General features: G+C 35.5%; 1 protein-coding gene across 9 annotated transcripts in view; it reads left to right on the top strand.

Annotated features, from left to right (window-relative positions):
* Positions 1-24,938, top strand: part of LOC124181013 (poly(rC)-binding protein 3) — a 122,006-nt gene that overhangs the window by 23,166 nt on the left and 73,902 nt on the right. For 6 of the 9 annotated variants that reach the window (XM_046567094.1, XM_046567093.1, XM_046567091.1 and 3 more), the window contains exon 1: positions 16,413-16,711. The exons of 1 other annotated variant lie outside the window; for it this stretch is intronic. The gene's annotated coding sequence lies outside the window, so the exon portion shown is untranslated. Of the gene's footprint in view, positions 1-16,412; positions 16,712-24,938 lie in introns of those variants that run through there. 2 more of the 9 variants (XM_046567092.1, XM_046567081.1) reach the window with 1 other exon arrangement.

Here is a 24,938-nt window from a genome sequence, read left to right as displayed (position 1 = left end):
AATTTCGTCGAAGGATTTCGATGAAGAATACCCCCAAAAAAAAAAGCCCCGATCCAAAGATAAGAGAGTCAAATAAAGGAAGCAACGACGAAGGTTGACGTCACGAAATGACGGGGGAGGATTTGCCTCCTCTTTGGCGATTAGTGCGGCCCTAGGAGGCGCTTAGGATCGGAAGATTTGGAACACTCACCCTCCGAATCAGCCGGGAAACTGAACCGGCGAAACCCGGCGAAGCGGCAGGAACCATTTCGGCTGTTCTCAGAGTGCTGTTTGTATTTGTACAAGTAGTAATATCGGGCTCCAGTCAGACCGCACAGCTCCTTCCCGCTCTCTGCTCCTTCTCATCGTACGTACGTATATAATGTATACATGTACTATGTGCTACGGTTTTAGTTATGTAACGTTTGTGTTATACGAGCTGAAACCGTGTGCGAGATTTACATTCGTACGTGAATTGGACACGTACGCGCACTGAGAGAAATTTTTAGTTCCGGTTACCGCTCGGTCCTTAACCCATTTTCATTTTTTACCACAATCGAAAAATGTAGTTCCAGGTAGAAAATGAAAATTAGTTTTCTAGCCGTTACCGGAAAGTCTAGTATCCGTTACTATTCTTTCTCGTTACGATCACTGTTACTATATTTTCTTGTAACTGTGGCGAAGATTTAATGTTTGTGCAACTATAAATTGACGTTAAAGCCTTATTTAACTAAAAGAGTAGAGTAAACCTCACAAACTGAATTTGCGTTGCGATTACCAAAAAAGGATCGACAATAGCGCAAAATGGTTACGCGTACCTAGTTTTTCATAATTCCGACTATATTCAAGCAGTTTTTTTAACGATACCTGTTTCACTAATTTTTCTCAGTTAGGTAATCTTTTGACTTTGTGAAAATCGATACGATTTTGTGAAACCCTTTATATATTTCAACTTTTTGAACTATTTACAAGCTACTCTGATCAAATTGGTTGAAATAGGCGCGAACTTGATTTTTTTCATTGCAGTAACGTAGGTATAAAGTGTGGAACACTTCGAGGTATGGAAACATAAATCAATTTTTTACAATGATTGAAAAAATCGCGATTGAAAAAAAAATCCTAGAAATCTATGCCGACGAAATATTTAATTCGCGATCAGTCCTTTTGGTGCGGAAATCGATGATTCTCAATTTCTTACTGAATTTGAAACAGAAATAATTATTATAGGAATATTGGAGATGTACAAGTGTATTTGAAGGTTAATAACAAGTAATTACAAAAATAAACAAGTTTTAAAGCATGTTGACGAGCAAAACTGAATTGGTAATAAACGAAATGCTGGAAAGAAATTGGCCACGAAATCCTGAAGCTTATGTGAAGTTGATACAAAATCTTTGCAAGGTCTTGCAAACATGAATACTAAAAAAAAAAAGAACAGGATTATTTTCTTGGAGGAATTTATAGTAAGGCTCCTGGAGAAATTGTTTCATCCTATTATTCAACTCCAAAATTTGGAGTACGTAGAATTTTGGAACATCGTTTTGTTAGCAAATGAATTCTCAGTGTTGAAATTTTCTAAAACCAATATTGGAGAACTGTAACATAGTTTGTTCTTCGTAATAATTTCATCAATTATAGCTTTAAACATCGATTCTCAATATCAGATTTCTGTTTCTGTGTAATTGATAGATCCGAAAAAAAACCAGACAATTTATAATTTGGAGGAGATTTGTAGAGCTTCTTCTAGAATTAACCGATTAATGTTCTCTTTGAAATTGAAATAATTGTAGACTTTGTGATCGTATTAGAATGTTTCGATAATTGCCAAGTACTCACGAATGAAATTCACATTTTCAACATTTTCCCGCAAAAAGTGGTGACACTGATTTAATTAATTCAATTACTTGATTAGCTTCGGTTCCACTCGCTTAGCGAAGCTTTGTTTCACTAATTGATATTCGTTTCAGAACTTTTATTGCGCTTTCTCAATTATAAACTTCATACAAGTATTGCTAACAAGCTCATTGTCAGCTAGAAATTGGAATTTGAACTAATTGGACTTGCATCGGATTATCGAATACCTAATTTCAAGTGAATTGTAATGGTCAAAATCGTTTTGCAAATCAGGGAATCTATTGAAACAAGTGTTTTGGCAAATTTTTCCTCATATTATTTGTTGTTTTAAAATCATTCACGGCTTGAAACGAGTTTTGAAAAATCGTCACGGAGAAATAATCAAATCGAAACATCGAGTTACGTAAGTTCAAAAAAAAAAAAAAAAAACAGAAGTTCAAGCTTTCATTAGCAAAATTTCCACAGTTTTGATTACGAATTAATCACACTCACTCATCATTTGTACAAAAATAATTATGCGCGTCTGATTGCGTGACAGATTAAAAAATTACGATGGCACAACGAGTGTCAAAAATTAAGTACTTAAACAAAATCCGAACGTTCCCTGAAAATTTGTGACGTTCGCAGGAAAGTTTATTCATTGTACTCGAACGAAACCTTCCGATCGACCAAGTCGTTCGCTTTTTGTTCATTTGTTTTTCGATAAATTTAGCAAAATTTTTCAACGATCACGGATTGTGAAAATTTTGAAAAACCTTTCTCGCCTTCGGAATGTTCGAGGTTCGAGGTTCGCACTGACTGTACCTCGTGGAGAACGCCGGACTGTACGTCTGCCTCTCTAATCTGCAGGCTATTGTGACACTCCTCCACTTCTGCTCCCCCCTCGCTCGTCACTCTCCAGCTCTTGCCGCCTCCACCGCCGTTCTCTCCCCTCCTTTACCGCCCCCGCGAGGCCTCTCGATGTCAGCAGACAGCGTGGCTTCAAGCTTCAAGCTTCAAGCTTCAAGTTCCAAGCTTCGGGCTGCGCCGCGTGCGCTTACTTTGCTCCTCGTTTTTAGGCACGATTAGCGCAGAGCGGAGTTCCTTGTAGGTTTGTCACAGCGAGGAACGTCGCTTTGAAATGAGGAAAAAAAACAAAAATTACCTCAACCTCAAAGCCGTTTCATAGATCACACAACCCTTTTCTAACATTTTCCTACGCGTATGGCCCGTTTCACTGGCTATCGGCAAACGAACTGGGGCCATTTTGATTCTTCTACAATTTCCACGTACAATGCGAATACACCGCAAGTTTCAAAAATGTTCGTTTTACGGTTAAACAGAAACGCCTTGAGTAATTTCATAACTTTTAACAGATTTCTACTCACATTTGAATATTTATCGTTTTCTCATCGCGGAAGAAATATGATCCAAGGTGTTTTCAATAAGGAAAAGTCTGATATCTCCGATCGTGGAATTCGTATCAGACGTTAAATCTTGGAAAACTGTGTAGAAAAAACACGTTTTATCACAAAAAAACTTTTCGTTCGGCGTGTCCCAGATTTTCTTTTATATTTTATGTCCTTGTGCAAAAAGTTGCAGTGTTTCACACAAAGACCTCAATTTTTTTTGGAAAGTACTCCATATTGGATCATGGCAAAACCTAGAATTCATTTCATTAGGCATGACATTTTTTTTTTTTTTTTTAAACAAAATAAAATATTTTCGTCTCATAATATTTTCCGCGAAATATATTTCAACGTATACGAATAACATAACGAAATCGATCTCTTCAAAGTTACGAAGTTCATCAACTGGCTTTTCTCGAGCTAAATTTCTGAAAATTGTAGGATTTTTGAATCATAGTACACGATGAAAATATGAAAACATTTGAAAATCGAATTTTTCGCTCAGGGTCGTTAACGCATAATTGGTGAACCTGTACCGGTACGCATTTCCAAAATTTTGCCGCTTGGATCATAAAAAACGCGTTTGTAAAAAAAATGCTATAGTCGCAAAAATAAAAAGCTTACCCTCAATTATACGCGTATCGTCGTCTCGTTGCAATTCCAATTTATACATATTCTCATTATGAATTATCATCTGAGAAAAACAGAAAAAAAAAAAAAACTCACCTGGTTGTACAACAATCGGGTCAAATTTGACGTCCGTCGATCGAGATGCGGTGACCTTGAAAAACGGCTGGATGGATGTTACGATCGACGGTGTTTTGGGTCAACGACCCGAAGCCCCGCGGCGCCGCTTCTAGCCCGGCATCTCGAAATAGGATCGCTGAACACGTATAAATATGTATAACACGTACACTCGTAGAATACTTAACAGCCGACTTGAATAACTTCCGCCTGTTTCCCCGACTATACACGTAGCGATACTCGTGGCGAAAATTTAAAAGGTGAAAACAAATTATACGGACGAAAAGAGCCCGAGGCGCGAGCGTTGCTGGGACAAGATGGCGGCGCATCCGGGCATCAGCTGATCGTTTCAGCAAAATTATACAAATATCAAAGCACGGATAATTATCTCGTCCAAGCTTTCAGACTTTCCATTTGTTTCACGTCGTTGATACTTACTGACTTACACATTGGGCATAATACGATTTCTGTTATTAGGTAGTATCCATTTGATGGATCTCTTCTTTGTTCATCGAACAGAACAAGAAATCATCTAGGTATCTTCTTACAAATCTGATTGAGTGAAATAATTATGAGAACTCGTTGAGCGATAATATGTATTGTTTTCATCACCGGAAATTATGACCGAAATTCAATGTTTCAACAGTTCAAATTACAATCACACACAATTCGAATGATTTGAAGTTGCCGAGCGCAAAGAAATTTGCCATTTTTGGGAAAGTTTTATTTTACATTAAAAAAAAATACTATTGCCATAATTATAAAGTAACATGTTACACCGATTTCAATTAAAAATTTTTCATATCATCTTAATTATATGATAATTCGTCAATTACAAACATGCTAGAACTTACTCATGGTAAATTTAGCGAATTTTTCTTCAGAAAACGCCAGTCAATCTCAATGATCTACGTACCGTGAACTATAATGCGAAGGTTTTTCCAAATGGATCACATGTTTTACCGTCAAAGCAAATCTAAGACTTGAATTATTTCACGTCGGATTAAGTTTTATTATAAATTGCCTTTGCACGTGCCTTTGCTATATTTTTTTTTTGTCTACTTTGGAATTGAGTCATTTTTCAATATTCCGCTCTTCGGTGTTTTCAACGAAAAAAGTAAAAAAAAAAAAAAATCATTGTAACTGTTTCAGAAAGATGAGTTTTCACTAGCCCTTATCTCCTCGATTGTAAGTCTAGAGAATCACCTCCAATCATTTTGAGATGATCATCTGAACGTGTAATCAATATTTTGCCCGACAATATCTCGAGAAGCGATGAAAGGAAATAAAAATCATTTCTTACAATTCCGATCTCAACCGACGCAGCTTATCTCCATTTGGAACAAATTAGATTTCAGATCTGATCGGCATTGCCGATTTCAGTTGCCTATTTTTTTTTATGAAAAACATGATATCAGAAATCAAAGATTCTATAATTCCTCGATATTTTCTCAGCTCGAGAGGTTTGACAGGAGTTTTGAAAAATACATAAAAGGATACTACAAGTTTATTAGACTTACCTAGTCTCATTAAGTCTTGATTGAACCTAATGCTGTTCATTTTATACGCAAACATTCGGTATTATATTAATTTTACTTTTCTCCACAAAAATTGTTCCAAAATGCATAAAAATAAATCTTGACGTGCTGTAAAAAAAATCAGCGCTATACGTTAATTCAAAATACCTAATTACCTAAAAAAAAAAGAAAGTATTGATACTTGATCGGGAAATTGAAAGTTATATTAATTATCGCAGGCATGTGTAATCATGTTTTCCAACATATCTACATTTACGACGTGGCGCGATTTTTCAGGCTTTTAATAAAAATAATGCAAAAACGAGGAATTGAATTACATTCCGGTGTGTATACACGGGTAAAGTACATACTTACATAAGCGTCGAGGAGAAGGACCTCGGAGATTAGGTACGTCGTTAAATCAAGGAGGATCACGGTGGTATAAGAATGAGATGAGAGTTGGGGGAGGGAGAAGGATGGTGATTGGGGAGGAGGGTGTGAGGGGTGGGGACCCTAATCCTGAATTAATCTCGGCCCACGACTTTGGGGGAGGGGGGGGGGGGGGAGAAAAATAAAGTAATCCGCTAAGAGAGCTCCGTCTTTACGGTGTAACGGGACGTTTACGAGAAATGACAGGAAAAACGAAAAAGCAGTATCACCTACATCTATACATTTACTGTATACAACGAGAGGCAAGGTTCTCGTCGTTTGCAAGTTAAGAAGATCAAAACACGCCGAAAACCCGCTAATGTACTCGAGTGAAATCTTCAAAGGAGAATTCTTTACCTCTGCCCTCTTTTAATTATGTTTTTATTGTACGGTTTCTCATTTGTTTTACAGTGTTGAATAATTTTTATTCAGACATCATGCAATTAATCGGTATACGTTATTTGGGAGGGAAGAGAGATCGAGAGAAAGTTAGAAAGAAGGACAGTCTTTTACTTTTACCTGGCAGTGTGCTCCTAGTGGAAAAAAAAATACATTTTGTCGGAAAATTTTTAATGAATCGTCGATAACAAATCGATAAGACGTAAAATATCAGTAGGTGGATAAAACACACGTAATAATATGTTTATGTGTAATGCGTATTGATTCGAAACTTTAACTAGACAGCTTATTTATTCTACACAGTTTCTTGCTGCTAAACACGTCGATCTCGTCGTAACAGGCAATGCGTTAATAACTATTTCGTACAAATGTGTGTGTGTGTGTGTGAATATATTTGAGTTACTATAAGCGAGAATGCTTGAGTACCTCATACGTCATACTTCATTTATCTTCATCTTGTCCTACTTCGTCTTTATCTTTCCTTCTTAGTTTGTTCGTGAATCGTGTATATTTCAGAGTTTACCGATAAAAATTTCACACAGATTCCATTCAGGTATTAAATCTGACGTCACTTTTCGTTACAGAAACTTAAAATGGCATTTTCGTTTCGCCATAACGACAAGAATCGGATCCTTTTGACTTTGCGTCTATTTTGCTTGTTTTTTTTAAATGATAAATGGCGTGAGACTCTCCGCCGAAGTTTAACCGAGGATGCGTGGACCTTTTCCTGCTGTATAATTCAATCGGGTGTCTCACCCACAGAATTATATATGGGCGTGTCCATGTGAAAATACGAGGGGACCATAAAGAGAAAAAAAAAAAGAAACTCTTGCGGTCCCGGTTTTCATGCAAAATTGATTTACATAAAAAAGAAAAAAACGACTATCCAAGCTTTTAACACTCGAAGGAAATTAATCTTATAAATTATGAATTTTCCAGATTATACGTGGTAAATTGAAAATGTTATTTAGTTACCGTATTTAAGCTCCTATAAATCAGCAAGGGATTCATAGAAACCTTGCGCTGGTTTAGTACGAATATTAAATTGCTTGTAGTGCAGTAATTAACAATATTAATATTGAAAGACTAATACAAGGTTGCATAAAACATTTGATGTATCGATGAAAACAATTTCCTCTAAAACAAATAAAATTAAAATAAAATAACTTTGTGCATCCACAAAATGTAGAAAAAATCGCTAAAAATATCGCGGTACAAAATACTTGATGGTTGAAAACTTGATATTTCAACTTGATTCTCGAGTTTTTTTTCACTTTTAGAAAAAATATGGTTTATGATTTTATGGATTTTTATATGATTCTTAACACTGTCCACGCGATACAGAACATTATAAATCATGCATGGATTTATGACAGAAAGTCAATTAGGTATTCCACGCAACATCTAGGTAAAAATATAAAAACAAAACCGATTCAATTACTGTTGGCGAGAAATTCTGCATCTGGTTCTCTTATATTTTCGCTGTGGAAATTCTGAACTCCTGCAGGAAAATCGCAGGCAGTCCATTGCATTAATTTTACAGCGTATAGAATAGTTTGATTGTGAGTTTGAAACTCCGACGTGCACAAATTACCTGCCTGTTATTAATATCTACCTGAATTTATAAAACGGTGACAATAACTAAGCTTCTGAGTGCGCGGAATGAAACGTAACTTCACTTCCTCTTTGACCTATATTAATTTTATTCCATCGTACAAACAGCGCGCCAAAAACAAGCAAAACATCATGAAATCGCAATTCAGTACACCCAAAGTTAATTTTTTTTTAAAGGTAATCTACACATTTATTCCCTTCAGATATCGTCGAAGCTGTGTACGAGCTTTTTAGTATATTTATATCTTCGATACAACGAAACAACAAAATTAACCGTAACTTTTCGCCTCCGTTCTCATTACATTTATTCTGATATATAACTGTGAAATCGGTTGCGGCTGAAAAAATGAAAATTCAGTCAACTTAATTTGAACGTATGAACAACCACCAATTTATATACGTATAAGTATGGGTTCAACAATGTTCATTACTTTTTCAACGTGAAATTGAAATCAATATCATTTTTCATGAAACGTTTCATTAGCTTATTTACAATATGCAATTAGAGAAAAGGAAATCAAATTTATAGAGGAAGGGGGGGGGGGGCAATACGGGGTACCCCAAAATTTGCGTAAAAATCTTTTTTTTCGACAACTTCGCAAATGGTCAAAAATGTCATCTAGCATCATTTTACACTGTTAAAGGCTTCAAAAAATCATTCTTATACTTTTTGCGAAAAAATACAAATAAAAGAAATGGAAATAACAAGAAAAAACTTTTTTTAAATTACGTTGAGAGTAAATTTTATTACTAACGTTAATTTAAAAAGTAATTATTACACGTATTTTATTTACTTGAAAAAAAAAAAACTTTTTTTAGGGGTACCCCATTTTGCCTGCAAAAATAAAATTTGAAAATTGACATTATTTACGTTGTTTGCAACTGAAGAAAAGAAAATTTAATACATTTACGTTCACAAAACTTTAGTATTTCCTCAAGTACCCCGTTTTGCCCTCCCCCCCTCCCCTGCCCCTACAACCTAGTCGAAAACATTGTAAAAATGAAAATATACGAATTTTCCTGTCAACACACCGAGATCAGAATTTGCTTGCTGTATTGTTTTTCTTTCAATCGATGAAGTAATTGGTTAGATTCAAATAAGTAAATTTTATAAATTCACCGACAACATTATGTTTAATTTTTTGCAGTAACAACAAGGTTTCGGAATAATTATACACGAGCTACACTGAGAAAAATGGTCATTTATTGTAGTAACTGGAAAAATTCAGCAAAACAGGTATCGTTGAAAAAACTGTTTGAATATGGTTGGAATTACGAAAAACGAGGTACGCGTAACCATTTTGCGCTATTGGCGATCCTTTTTTCAGTGAATCTGTGTTTTTTCGTTGCTTCACAACCGCGTGTATTTCGATCGATTTCTGCACGCCGAGGGGAAAATTGACGCGATCCATCGAGTTACGCGCGAAATATATAGGCGCCAGTCTGGGAACCACTTCGCAACCCTTAATTGGCTCTGACCCCAGTATTAATTAGTTTACATTACACTCCCGACGCTTCCGTGCTTCCCACATGCCATTTACCAGCCAGAATCTTCGGCCCTGCTACTCGATCCCTGCATCGCCATTCGCCGCGAGCTGCCTGAAAACCGCGTCGGCCATTATTTAGGAATATACCGATCCGGGCGCCAGAGTGCATTGCGCGTATAGGCGATTCCCCGAATCATCGGCCAGCTTCCGAATGCCGAGACTTTCTTCGACTCACTTTACTTCAGCAGACGAAAAAAGTGCTGTTCCGGGCTGCTTTGTTCACTTCAAACTTTATACAAATATCTGCAACATGTTCACATTTTTCTTCTCAGTTAAGTTAGCGACTACAGATTAGTTGCACAAAAGTGAAGATAAACGCGGGTGAAAATCTATTCGTACGATCAAATAAATTTATATGAAATTATATCCTAAATTTTACTTGACGTAATTACGTAAAATTATACTCAAAAATTTGACACAATTTTGTATGATTCTATATATTCTTGTATAATGTTGTAACATTTTATCCAAATTTATAAGATCATGTAAGATTATATGAAACTTACGATTCTGAAATATTTTATGAATTTGCGTTAAATTATTTAAATTTATTTCAGCTTATTTAAAATTATTGAAAATCGTGTAAAATTGTGTGCTTACAATCTTATATGATCTTACCAGGTCAAGTTCGAGCTGCAATTTCATATAAATTTTATATAATATCTAGATCCTGGAAGTGGATTACCAGAATAAAAAATCGTTTTATTTTTTTTCACATTTTTTAAATATTCGTCTTTAGATCCCATCGAACCTAAGAGTTGGAAGAATCTCAAGACATGCTTTGAAATCATTACCGAAAGAACGTTTCGTGATTTCAATTCATGGACCCTATTACTGTGACATTGTGGGTGTTGAGTACTTTTATTCCGAAGAGGTTCTCGCAACAGCTTCAAAAATACATATTTTCTATTTATCAGTGTGGAAAACTATGAAAACTTGATAAATACGACGGTTAAAAAGAATAATGTTCACTCATTTTCAAAATATTGAATAATAATATTGAAATCATTATTTAGGTCTTATTTAAAATTAGCAAACTTGTGATTGTTGGCCTCCACTTTTTCTTGTCTTTCTTTGACATAAAAATGGCTAAATTGTTGGTAATTAGTGCTTTACAAGAAACGCAGGATACGAAAGTTCAATTCATATTCACTTCGTCAATTTAATTTGGATTATCTACTTTTTTACGGATAAACAAAAACCGTTGAATTTCAAAGTAGAAACAGTGGTATATATTTTAAATATTCGAATCTTGAAGTGTGAATGGAAGTGAATTTTGATACTTATATATTTCACGATATGAAGATACAAAACCAAAAATTCAAAGCAACGATGGTGATAATACCTTCACAAGGTAAAATTTCATTCACAATCGATGTATAAACAGGTCATCTCGTCGTCATCTTTTAAAGAATGTTGTTTCTTTTTTTTTCAAATTATATTTCGAATAACAGCAACAACAACAACAACACCAACAACAACATTTGCAATCAAACTAAAGGTGTCAAATATTTTCTCGCATGAAAACGATTTACGAACAGCCGTCACACTGAAATTAAATGGAAATTGAAGTCAATCTGCGAGTGCATTTTCAAGTGACAAACAGGAAAACGGAATCTCTAATTAGTGCATGCAGCCACAACGGCAGTCTCGTAAACTTTAAACTGCAGCTTTTGCGAATCCAATTACCGTGTTCCGCGAACTAGTTTAAGCGTAGTAGCGATTTTACCATTTTACACGATCGTTTCTCATCGTCGCAAATTGATCGTATGTCTTGACGCGTTATAAGATATCAGATATCAGAGTTGGCAGATTATTTTTTTCTCTCTTTTACAAATTATTTTCATATAAAATGCAGCGCAGTGATTGTTTCGTGTATTAGGCTTTTGTGCCGATGAATTCATCGTGTTTGAAATCCCTGTTATTATGACATGAGAACACCGTCGCAAAACATCATCATGCATAATCCGAACAACTTATAAAGGTTCATCCTTTCCTCCGGTACTTCCGGTGTATGTTAATCAAAATCCATCCTAGAATTATATAGCAAGAATATGATTAATATTCCAAGAGTTTGATACGGCCAGAAGAGTTTTTTATAATACGAACATAAATCTTATACTGTGAAAAATATTTTTTTATTAATAATAAATTCTTCTCGAATGAAATTTCTCGTTGTTACATGAGATCTTTCGTTGATTCTCATGAGTGTGCTGTAAGACAAGTTTGATTCGGACGAAATTTTGTACAACATCAGAATTTTTTAATACTTTTTTTGACATTAAAAAAGAAAATAATCAATACTCGTAGTTCAATAGAAATTTTCCTAAATCATGTACGGCTTCCATATTTAAATGTGGATCTGGACGTGTTAGTTTTCAAAATTAAAATGCAGCTTCCATTAAATTGATTAAAAATACTAACTCAATAACACTGAAAAATAAAATACTTGAGTAGAACTCGAATCCTTAGTCACGAATATACATACACCCAAATCTAATGAAAAAATTAAATCCCAGCAAATGATTTTCATTCAATTTAAATTATTAATTATTCTTTTTCTTTGTTTTTCTATTCTCTACGACAGAAGAATGACAAAACACGCTTTGATCGAAGTAAATATTGTTAAATACCAGATTGATGAAGCAAGTTCAATTGAAAATAATGAAGGTAGAATGAAATTATTGAATGGAAAAAGAAAAAGAAAAATTAGGAGTAGCTGCTAGAAGGAATTGCCAATATTCAAGGATCGCGGCTAACTTTTCGCGATAATTAAACATTGTTTCACTAGAAAAAGCTCGGTGGTTTAGATTGCCTCGTCGCCGAGCAGATTCGCGAGTCACTAATTACGGGATCTTAAGACTTGCAGCAGCAGGCTTGTTTCTTCTTACCGAGCTTCGCGAAGCGTCGATCCATTGTCTCCGAGGTCTCGTAGAAGGTACACGAACAAAGTGCCTGCCTGCCTGCCGAGAAGGAACTCGCTTTCAGTTTTTCACCTAATTAACCTTTCATTCGTTACGCTCACGGATGTGCATCGGGCTCTTTCCATGTCAACTCGACCCATGATTTTCCCCTCATCAATTTTGATTAGCTTCAAAAATTTTTCGCAAGTGTCCCCCGATCTGAAAAAAGTACTACTGAATTTTTTTTCAGATTTTTCTCCTCGAAGTGTCAATTTTTCTGTGATTATTTAATCTCGTCTCAAAATAGCCCCTTTTTAAAAACCGTGAAAAATTCTCAAATATCTTATTTTTTATCCCGATAGATCCGAGAGCCGTTTCATAGTGGAGTAATTTTTTTTTTTTCTTGCATTTCGAACATTTTAAACAAATAAAACATCACGTTTCAAATTTCAGGAAATTCTGAAAAACAACCAACAATTCTGTGCTTGGTTCTGAATCTTTTGACTCAAATATACAGAATTTTTGTTGTCATTTTTTGAAAATTTCCGGAACGTTGAAACGTGATATTTTGTTTGTTCAATACGTTAAAAGTGCTGAAAGAAATAGAAAAAAATTCTTCCCGCCACGAGACGTTTATCAAAATGATCGTAGTGAAAAATTAGATATTTCAGATTTTTTAAAAAAGGTTGATTTTGAGGTGGGCCTGAGTAATTGAAAAATCATGAAGCGAATCAAAGATGATGAGGGAAAATCAGCGTATATAACAGGGTGTTTCGTCTGAAAGCTAAATTTATGTTTTTTTCGAATTTTCGAACTCGATGTCGAAGCACTTCTATAATTTTTATTACTTTCTGTTATTTGCGACTTTTCTTCAGTCACGATGATAGGCTTTTCAAGCCTTTTATTTATACGATTTTTATCATTTTTCGTACATTTGATTTTTTTGCAGGATGTTTTTAAAAAATTACCGCATCGATTTTCAAAGAATCAAAGTCTGTACGTACATTTTTATCACCAATTTGGCGAAGAAATGGATTTTACTATTTTATATTGATCTACGCTCTAATTACTTTAACAAAAAAAAAAAAAAAACGATTTAGAATTTCATGAATCGTATTGTCGTATTAGATTCGTTATTGCATAATATAATATTGTTGTATAATGGAATGGAAACAGATCTTTTGTGATGTGTAGATACTACTGTACAATTTACAGTTAACCTGTTCAATCGATCTGCGGATTCGTCTACTTTATGAAAATAAAGTGAAATTATTGATGATATTAATGACAGATATAAATGGAATCGTCTGATTTAAAACGCGAATGCAAAACGCGAACCAGCATTTTCACTTTCTTTCGTAAACTCCTTTCGAAACGATTACTCAACATCAATGGTATATTTCAATCTGGAGAAGATAATAAGTCGTATTAACGATTTCATAATACTGCTAAATTTCTAGTGGTATGCACGTATTTAAAAAACCAAAAATCTGAAAATGTATATTCTTCAAATATGTTTTCGCATGACGATAAAATGTCAAGCTCTTAGAATTTCTGATAAAAGAAAATATTCACACTTTTTCAGGAAAAAAACGTTCTTGCCTTGTTAAAGTCAACTCCTCGGCACAGTTTTTCAGTCGCACATTGTACGCGTAGTAAATTTTCGTCGAAAATCAAGAAACGAGATTGAAATTGAAGCGAAACAGTTATCCGGTTTATCCGTGAAAATTGAACTTTTCGGGGAGCTTTATTACCCTGAAAGTGGGTTTGAGGGACGGGAAGAGAAGTCGCTTTGCCCGAAATTACAAAACCTACGATCGATATCCAATTTACTTACGCAAAGTCGTCCCGCAAGTATGTCATCTACGCAATGTCACTTGCAGCTTTTCCTCACCTTCGCGAAAGCATCTCCTCTATAATTCTTTCAAAAAACTTGAATGGCAATAAAAATTTCAGAATTTTTAAAACGGCGTTCACGGATTCAGGCATGAATCTGTCGGCGGGGGAAAAAAAAACTCGAACAAACCGCGTTTCCAGGATTCGGAGCTTGCGCGGCAGGACCTGTTGCAATCCACAGGAGACTGCAGGACACGGTCTTCTTCCCTCATACGATTAGCACATTGACTCGCTTCACCGCACTGTTTATTTTACTCTGGCACAATATTGTCTGGTAAATGAGAATTCCGGAGCGACTGAATGTGTATGAATGTAAACTAGTCGAATAAATATTCAAATACTTGAGATAAATTGATCGCCGTGCTGATTATGTATTTCAAATTGGCCAAGAGGTGGAAAGAAACAAATCCAGGATGCAAATGAATTGATATCTTTTTTCTTGATCTTAACCCGTCTTGTTTCAATAAATTCTTCCAGGCTTCTTCGGAATTAGGAATATTTCTTCGATACGTGTTCTCATTTTCACCAGGAAAACACCGAGTTTAAAAAAAAAAGTAACGTAACGCCAATTACGTGCTGATTTGAATGAGCATAAAAATAAAGTACGAAATGCAATCAAATATTTGTTTCGAATCAATCCGTTTCGACGAGTTATATAGGAGTAGCTTTGACTATTCGTATAATTGATTGAGTATTTTATATGGTTCATTAGATTATTTTCTACGCTGGATTTTGTATGATTTACAAGCGCACAGATGTAGTTATCGTCGATATAGCTTCTGATTAGAATTCAGATATTTTTACCAGACCACCTATTTCAGTGAAAATTGTTTTTCAACCTGATTCATCTAGCATTCGTAAAATAATACGAAGGGATCGATTGCAAGTTAAATATTCTTTATTATATGCAATAAGGTTTTTCCTCCGACTACTTTATGCAGCGCTCCACATCCTGTAGAAGAAAATATTTATTTCATACATACATCTGTATTAGAACAAGCGGGCTTCAGCTGACCATAGCCAACCTGTAAGCTTCCCGTCTTTAAACTCGTTTCGAGCTGAAATAATGATAAAATGGACAACAAGAACAGCAAGATCGTTATCTCGTTCGAACTTTGGAATCTGAAAGTGAAATCCGTGATCGGCGATCCGGAAAACCTTGAAATACCAATTCTCATTAGAATAGAAATGTTTGAATTTTAAATTTTGGTAATCCTACTTTGGATTCGTGATCAGCGACCCTGACGGTATCAATTTTCATTCGAATCCTTTCATCCCTTCTCAAGACACCATAATTTATTCAAATAATTTGAAAAGTACCGAACCGGCCTAATCCAAAATCAAATCAGTCCCAAGTTTGAAAATATCGCGTCTATCGCCGTCAGAGTGATAAAAATCCAATAACTCGTTCTCGAGATATCGCGGGACAAAAAAATTGATCTGACGCGTACAGACGTCCATCCGAAACGTCGAATCCGCTGGAAACTCGACTTTTCATTTTCGGGGCGATTGCAGCAGGTTCCTCCTTCCTCTGAAAGCAGAGAAGCGGCACTGAGAAATAGTTCATTTGTTATACTAACTAGAAAAATTCAGTAAAAAAGTTATCGTTAAAAAAAAAACTGCTTGAATATTGTTGGAATCGGGAAAAACGAGGTACGCGTAACCATTTTGCGCTATCGTCGATCCTTTTTTGATAATCGCAACGCAAAATCAGTTGCTTCGGTTTATTCCACCTTTTTAATTGAACAAGGCTTTAACGTCAATTCATAGTTGCACGCGCATTGAATTTTCGCAACAGTGGCAAGAAAATATAGCAACAGTGATCGTAACGATAAGGAATAGCAACGGATACTAGACTTTCCGGTAAAGGCTAGAAAACCAATTTTCATTTTCTACCTAAAACTATACTTTTCAATTGTGGTAAAAAATGAAAATAGTCAAGGACCGAGCGGTAACCGGAACTAAAAAATCTCTGTAAATGTTCGACTCGTTCGCCTAGTGTACGTCGGTTTAGGCACGCAACGCGACTCCGTCCTCCGTCCTCCGTCAGGAGCTTTCGGGGGTGGGGTGGGGGTGTCGTTGCGCGTCGGGGGTGCGCGGGGCGGGCGTCGCAAGCACGCCGAGGACAGTGTCGCGCCAGCCCCCGGCCCCGCTGCACCACGTACCATAATCCAGGTCCAGACCTGCCTCTCTACCTGTTCTCTGTCCGCCCTGCAGCCGAGCTTTTGCCGCCGTAGCCGCCGCAGCCGCCGCCGCCGCCGCATTAGCCGAGCGAAAAACGGTCCGGTTTCCCCGCATCCGCATCCGCATCCGCATCCGTCACCCGATCCACCTGCACGCGACGAGCCGACTACAGACTCACGATCAGTGCCGGCGAAGAACCCGTCCTCTCTGGATCATCCTGACCGACGGCAAGTCTTACTGCTACATTCGATTCCCTCGTGAGTTGTTAAGTCATACGTGCAGTGCGTGCATCTGCAGATCCATCATACACGAATCTTGTTTATCCATCATACACCCGGAGTTCGCCTGGCGACATTTTATCACACGCAATGAGATGTTAATAAATTTTCGGATGACGTAAAGCAGCGAGTGACGCCAAAGCTCTCTCACCGGACGAGCTTTCCCTCAACGCTTTACGCGAGTAATTGTGACACGACTGGATTCCCAAGTCTCCCAAACCTTTCGGGCTGCGGGTGTTGGGATCGTTGTGATATCGCGGGAACCGCGATTTATACACTCACGATTTATGCTTTGGACCGTCGCGTCCTCACTGCGGAGATAAATCTTGTTTGAAAAAGTTTTCTCGATATTGATCCCGATTCGAAAGGTCACGCGTTTCGAATTTTTTATCTAACTTTCTTTCGATCACTCAAATTCGTAGCCATTTTTTACCGAACACTCGTTTCAACAATTCACGGTTTTGGCACGAAAGAAGCAGCACTTCGGATATATTGCGTGGATCGATCATTGATCTATCGATTTCTGACGAAATATCTTTTTTAAACAGAAAAACAAAGTTAATCCGAAAATGTTTGATCGATTCAAGAAAAAATTTCGCTTTGTTTCGATTCAAGTTTTACAATCTTTTTCCCTAAGTGTTTTGATTAAACTGAATAAAGAATAACAAATTAGTGATAATCTCAGACGTAATTGTTACATTATAGTATATTTCGAGAGGATTGGGAGATATTTTATCACCGATTTTGAAAAAAAAAAAAAAAAAGAATTCGCTCACGTTTATGGGAAAAGAAAAACAGTTGCAAAACTCTGTGAATATAATACAATTTTCAGTGAATTTATTAAATTTGAAAAAACAATTATTTCATCCGATTTTCAAAACTTGTTTTAACTTTTTCGATTATTGAATTTAATCCTGATAATCGCACTACATATGTAGAAATCATTTGTAATTAGATGCGATTACGAAAGTGAAAAGATTTTGAAAGCAGGATGTTGTTCCAGCACGAATTGCACAGTGGCGTTCTTTGACGAAATTTTCCCGCCACAATACTCAGCTAAAAACAGCAGAAAAACTCTCTTCTAATTGCGAACTCTGCCATAAAAAAAAAATCTTGAATTTGATTAATTTTCTAACATATAATGCAAATCGCATCGATTGAAAACTGATCGGGCATATCGTTATTAATAATTTTATGAAATGATTTATTCATGATTCGCATTTCATTTCGCAATTTACAACACATATGTTATACAGCCAACAGTTGTAGAGTATTACTATAAATTTGTCCAAAAACTGGATACCTCTTCAAGCCAAATAAAAAGAATCATAATTTCTCGTTGTCGGAACGGTTTTCTTGAAACAGTCATCCGTAAGCGTTGATTCGCAAGGTTGAAGTTGTTCACAATTTTCAGTTCCTTTGCAGAAACTTGGATTTCAAAATATAAGTGCGTCTTGTTTTATCATGATTTGCGCAATTTCAAAAAATTCTAAACTCGCGAAATTTTACGGTTCTTCCTCAAGATTAATCGTTACTGTTAACGTTACTAACTTCAACATGTCGTTGATTCTCGTTATTTCGCACACATCCCAAATTCACTTCCGATACATTTCTGATCTCTTAACGGCTCGAAGAAACAATTTTCACTCAATCTGAATTCCAGATTAATTCCAAGTTGTGAAATAACGATTATTTTCATAGAAATGCATCGTTGCAATAACGTTACTAACTTCAATCCTACATGTTGTTTACCAGCTTCAAACTTGCGTATTGTTTATTTTCTTCGCACTGGGAAATATTTATACAGTACAATACTTTTGAGAAATGAAAATTCTTCGCATAAGAATGAATATTTTACAGATCTTTTGTTCGCGTTATATATTTCATTAAACTGCGTTAAATTTCAGGGAAAATCCAGAAAAAAAGGCTACTACGAGTTAATTAATCATCGTTAACAATTACGTCAAATCAGTTACTGCCGATAAAACGTGATAAAAGTGTTCGCAATAACAAGTGTTCAAAAAATTCACTGGACATGAGTTACTCTACGACAATAATTGATACCTTCCTTCATTATGTCGAAATTGGTTTTACATATTTTATTAATTAGCGGAAGTGGGTAACATTATTATACACGCGAGGAAAAGTGAAGATAAAAGATTCAGCTATCAAAAATCGAAGGGATGGCAAAAAGGAAGGGAAAAATATGGGAGTGAAAGTCAGTACATCAACTAAAAAAAAAAAAACCTTGCATCCCATTTTTGGTTGCCAGCTCATTTTTTTTTTTTCAATTCTTACCGTATTTCAAATTTTAATATAAATTCACTTGAATTTCGTACCAGCGAGATTGTTTTTATTCTTCTCTGTTGTTCATCCTTATTCCATACGTGGGATTGGAATCCCTGTCTCTAGTAAACATTCCAGCATTTTAAACGCACAGTGAAGAGGGTAGCTGCATGGACCACTGCTCGGATTATTATTCAATATGTAAATTATTTCCGCGGACACGTTACAAGGAAATAAAGAGAAAAAGCATTCGCTCTCTCTCTCTCTCTCTCTCTTTCTCTTCTTTTTTTGACGCGTATTGAATTATGCAGACGAAAAGTACCGTGTCAAGGTTTTGACAACCGAGAAAAAAGAATTGCTGGTAAGCAACTGAAATTCAGTCGTACATAAACTCACTGGAAAATTTATCCACTACACATAAATTTGTAGTTAAAGAAATTGGTGTCGGTGCTTTTTTGTTTTTTTAAAAAAGTTATTCGACCTCTCTTCGAATTGAATCAAATTTTTGATATTGGTTCGTATTGTACAAGTCAAAATTTAGTCGAGGTGTGGCTCGGATTTAATAACCGATTGCATTCGCAAATTCGGTATTTGTATGAAACGGTCTTGCAAGATATTCGATTTTTTTCTTTTTTTTTTAACGATTCGCGATAAATTAATTTCCATTATCGCTATGGTGTTAATTATATTGACGCTGAACGGAACAGTTCTGGTATCGCCGAAAGTATAATGGCTCGTGAAAAAATTTATCGTTGATAAAACAGTACGACAAATTATTCAGGCAATTAATTTTTTGCCATGAAATCCGAGTTTTTCAAGTTTTGTGTAAAATTGACTCCTCGACTCCCGTAAGGTTTGCGTAAGATTTTCTTGTTCCGAGAAAAGTTCTGAGCTGTAACGATCACAATGCAAATTTAACTCGTTTCGCGTAAAGTTCATCGGAATTTAATTTACTTCGAGTCAAGTTACCGCCAAGTTTGCTTGTTTTATTTCAGGGTCGTGCAAATTTTGTCTACTTATTATCAAGCTCGAACAAATTGAACTTGTTTTATTTGAAGTCTTGCAACAAATCCAACCTATTTTTAGTCAAACTCGTGCAAGTTTTACTTCCTTCATATAAATCTCGTACAGAAAAAATTTCGTTCTGTACACAGTTTGGGAAAATTTTACTGCTTACATGTCCGGTTTGAAACAAAAAATATTTCTCGATCGACATGAAATTAATAAACAAACTGTGCATCTTTACGTATATCTGTATAAATTTGTTCGTAATTTTCTAACATTAAAATGACATCTGCGAAAAATTGTATAAATTAAAGACAATCTTTAACCACTCGAAAATATTTCAAAATACGATTCAAGAGTGCTTAAATTTGTAATTTCGCAATGACAATGTTTCTGCTTTGATCGCATGGTCCGATATTATTCTTTTAACCGCGGCTGTATCGTTCGGCAATAATTTGCGCTTTCCGTTTCCCTTGGAATTTCTGCTCTCTCAGTTTCTCTCATCTTGCTATTGCGATCATTCAATGATTTTTCAAGTATACGTGTATACAGATAAAACGCGCAGACATCAGTCGTGCGGCAAATATTCGCTTTGCTCGGAGATGCGTGACTGGATGTAGAATATACGTGTATACAGGTTTGTATACATTCGTAGATACAGGTATAGCAGATAAGGTGAAACGGGGTGTTTCCCAGTCTGTGATAAGAAATTTCCTCGTTTCATTTCCCTCTTTTATTCCCGTTTCGTTCCGCGTTTTCGTTTCTTTTATTTCTTCCTTTTACTTTTTGCGATAAGTTTTTTTTTTTTTTTTTTTTTTTCGTTTTTTCCTTCTCTTCGTATTTACACCTACTTCTTCTTTCCTTTTATCCGCTCCAGCGGATTCGTCGACTCGCCAAGGGTTATCTGCGAATGCGTTTGAAACGTTTCGAAGAGAAGCTCCAGGTGAATAATTAAACAGACCCCGGCAAAGGTGAAACTGACTCCTACGTCCACCTGCCTACATAATTTTCCCTCCGTTTTTTTACACCTTCTTATTTGCGTCGAAGTTTGCCTAAGCTTTGCTTGTCTTTTTTTATCGTTTCATTTATTCATTCGTTTATTCAGAGGGATAAACAGAAACGGAAATACAAGGAAATAATATGCATAACAATATATTTTATCGATTTATTCGTATCAAGTAAAAACGACGAGAATGGAGAGCCAATAGAAAAAAAAAAAAATATTCAATATTTATTCGAGGTCTGCGGAACGGGAAATATGTCAACGGCTTCGTTAGCATGCCGTATTGGCATCCGATATCCGTGTGACGGACATTGCAATGCAGTGAGTATGTCAGTGTACGTTAGGGTGGTCCTTATTTAGGGTCCTTATATACACTTATGTGTGTATGTATATGAGGGCATTTAAGAAAAAAATAAATTATGATTTTCCCCCTAAGAAGCTTGTTTGAGTTTAAAGAAAGATTCTGTGAAAAAATGAGCGTTGTACGTTATGCGGAAGATCGCGCCCCTTTGATTTTTCATTATTTTTCAAAATTTTCTGAATTTGTGAACAAACGCGTTGTAGCACTTGAGTGATTATTTCCTTCCTGATATTTATATTCAGACCAAGGATCACGATCCATAACACAACAACATATCAAGCGGGAATCTTGTTCTCCTAAACTAAAGGTATACATTAAATTATAACCATTTTAAGGGATTGAATTAATGATGGAAAATTCGTCGGATACAATTCTCAAACATCAACCGAAGACTTGATATTACAAGTGTGGTTCTTCTTTGTGACGTAAATTGATATTATGATTGATGTAAGCAATGATATAAAAAATTATTCGTAAATATAAAAAAAATGTAGAAAAGTGAAAAATCACGTGAGCGGTTATTTTTTTGACAGAATCTTTCTTTTAACCTAAACAAACTTCTTACGGTGTGCCATTGTCAAAAATCGCAGATTACTTTTTTCTGAAACATCCCGATATGTATGCAGATACGCACTTCAATAAACTGTCAAAGATCAAAGGTCCGACAATTTATTCTGTAGCTGCAAGAATTTTTGTTTGAACAAAGGACGATATATTTTGAATTAAAAACTTACTACGCAACCAATCTTCTTTCACCACGGTTTACAATTCTCGATCTTTCGTCAGTCTGTCTCACGTCGAAGATATATCATTTCGTATCACGAATTTGTAATTCGATTTCTTCTATTAATCGGTGCAACTATTACAGCTTGTTTTCTTTATTCGAAGAAAACTTGGCGTAATTGAGAATAGGAATCGACGGATGATTTCAGTTTGTTATAAAACAATATATCACGTTTGATTATCGTGAAAATACTCATAACGATCACAATTTATTGAATTAATTGAGTCGAAGTTACACAAGATTACGCAGACGATAAAAGCGAAATGACAGCCTTATTGTATAAAATCGTGCAATATCTTTTTGTAACTAACGCGATAATTCGATGTTAGCGGATGATTAAACAATCGATGCTGAGACCTCGTTATTTAATCGAAAATATGCAGTTAACTTAAAAAAACAGATTCACCGTAACAGTGATCAGCAAACGCGATATTGCACTGAAAAACATTTTATCCGTTATAGTAACTAGAAAAATTTAGTGAAACAGGTATCGTTAAAAAAACTGTTCGAATATTATTGGAATTACGAAAAACGAGGTACGCGTAACCATTTTGCGCTATCGTCGATCCTTTTTTGGTAATCGCAACGCAAAATCAGTTTCTTCGGTTTACTCTACTTTTTTAATTAAATAAGACTTTGACGTGAATTTATAGCTGCACATCATTAAATTTTCGCAACAGATACAAGAAAATCTAGTAACAGTGATGGTAATGAGAAAGAACAGTAACGGATAAAACTAATTTTCATTTCGTACCTGGAACTATATTTTTCGATTGTGGTAAAAAATGAAAATATTTAATGCCTTAGCGGCAATCGGAACTACAAATTTCTCTCAGTGTGACACCTATAATCACACTAATTTAAGAAATATTCGAACCGTCACTCTAACGAAACCTATTCTTTTACCGATAGAATTTTCTAGTAACTGTAGAAAAATGAAACTCATCTCAGTGTGGACATATTTTTTCCCAGCACTAAAATGACGGTTTAAACACTAACTCAGCTGGTCGAAAGCAAAAAAATTTCGCCATTCGGACGTGACGCGAAAGCTTTGACGGCGGCGGTTGAACTTGCGGTCATATCAGCCCTTATGCAGGCAAACGCATTTCCGCGTTCGTGTTTCTGACGCTTCTACCTGCATTACGTGATCCGAACACACGCCTACGGATGTGTGAAAGCGAAGGCACACACACGCGTAACGAGTTACAGCGATTTACACGACCGAGTGACGGTGATAACGGATTTACGCCCCCCGGGTTTGACTCCCCGGTCAACGCCTCTCGCGAATCCGACGATCTGACCATCAAACCTTCCGCATCGGACGTACAGTCGGATGAAAATATTAGTCGAAACGAAAACGTGACGATACAGAGATTTAACGAGTATTAGTCAAATAAAAAATACTGCGAACCAAACGCTAAAGAGAACGAGCGAAGATGATCGAGGTGAATCTGATTGAAGAAAGACTACTGCGTGATCCAGATAAAAACGTTGCAAAACTGAATTAAAATTGTGAATAGCTTGTTATTATCGATGTTAGAGAAATCAAAATATTTCACTATTTATTTTACCCTGAAATCCGTACAGTTTGTTTCATGTTATTGCAAAATGTCTCGTGTTATTCGTAAATGAATACTCTGAAAATTTAACGACACGGATTTTTTCCTGCAATAGTCGATTGGTAAAAAAAAAATTCGTTGCGTACAATCGTAATTTACAGACGTTAAAGTTGTGATTTGACAAGAAACGCGTTATTGTTTATCACAATTTGATTCGGACGATCTCTCGAAAATTTATTTGGGAATAAAACCATCCATTGCGAATTAAAATCGGACAGGCGATATGATTTTTTTGATAAAAAAAAAAAAAAAATAGTATAACAGTGAGACTGCTATGATGTAGTTGAAATAACAATAAGTTTGTGCTTCAATTTCAGTGTTTTAACATTTTCTCCCGGATCACTGAAACTTTTATAGTCGAAGATCCTAGCTTAACCTCACCGATACTATTTAACGCTCTGTTTCAACCAGTTTACGATTCAACACTTTTTTCACCTGACTGTACACCCCGTATCATCCTTAAATATATATTATTGTAAATATTAATACAAATACTCACCTTAAATATAAATACATTCAAGATAAGATTTTGTAATGCTGAATTTTAAACATAATTGACTCATGCAAAACGAGTTATTAACTTCACAGAAGCATTCTCGGTAACAATATAATGAATTTAGTGCTAAATCACAAGATTCTTGTCTGTAAATTAAAATGATTCTACATACCGGATTTTTTCTACATCGATTGACGAGTTCAAGAAAAAATCTGTTTCAGACAAATCGTCGGGAATTCAGAAACGAATAAAATAATCTATTGTTCCTGAAAATCTGACAAATTATATACTTTTCTTGTAAAAAATAGCAGATTAATGTGATTTCTCTGACTATTGTGTCTATTACTGTAGCGTTTGTAAAATTTTTCCTGTAATATAGAATGACATAACTGAAAAAATATTCCTCACATTTTTTAAACGAGTATTTGTTGAATTTACATTGCATCTGATTGTATTTTGGTAATTTGAACGCCTACAGTCGATATTCGACAGAGATTTTACATAAAGTTCCGACAGGATGTAATCCAAAAATTGATTCTAAAATTTCTTGCGTAAATGTCTTGAAAATTTATCTACGACGTCGATTATACGTGTTAAAAATATTTCAGAAATTTTTTTCATACTTGTAACAGAATTTTTATAAAACTCAATT

This window comes from Neodiprion fabricii, chromosome 4 (genome assembly GCF_021155785.1).
Source record: "Neodiprion fabricii isolate iyNeoFabr1 chromosome 4, iyNeoFabr1.1, whole genome shotgun sequence".
In the NCBI taxonomy this organism is placed as follows: domain Eukaryota; kingdom Metazoa; phylum Arthropoda; class Insecta; order Hymenoptera; family Diprionidae; genus Neodiprion; species Neodiprion fabricii.
Note: the sequence above shows the minus strand (reverse complement) of the source record. Positions and strands in the feature narration are given on the sequence as shown.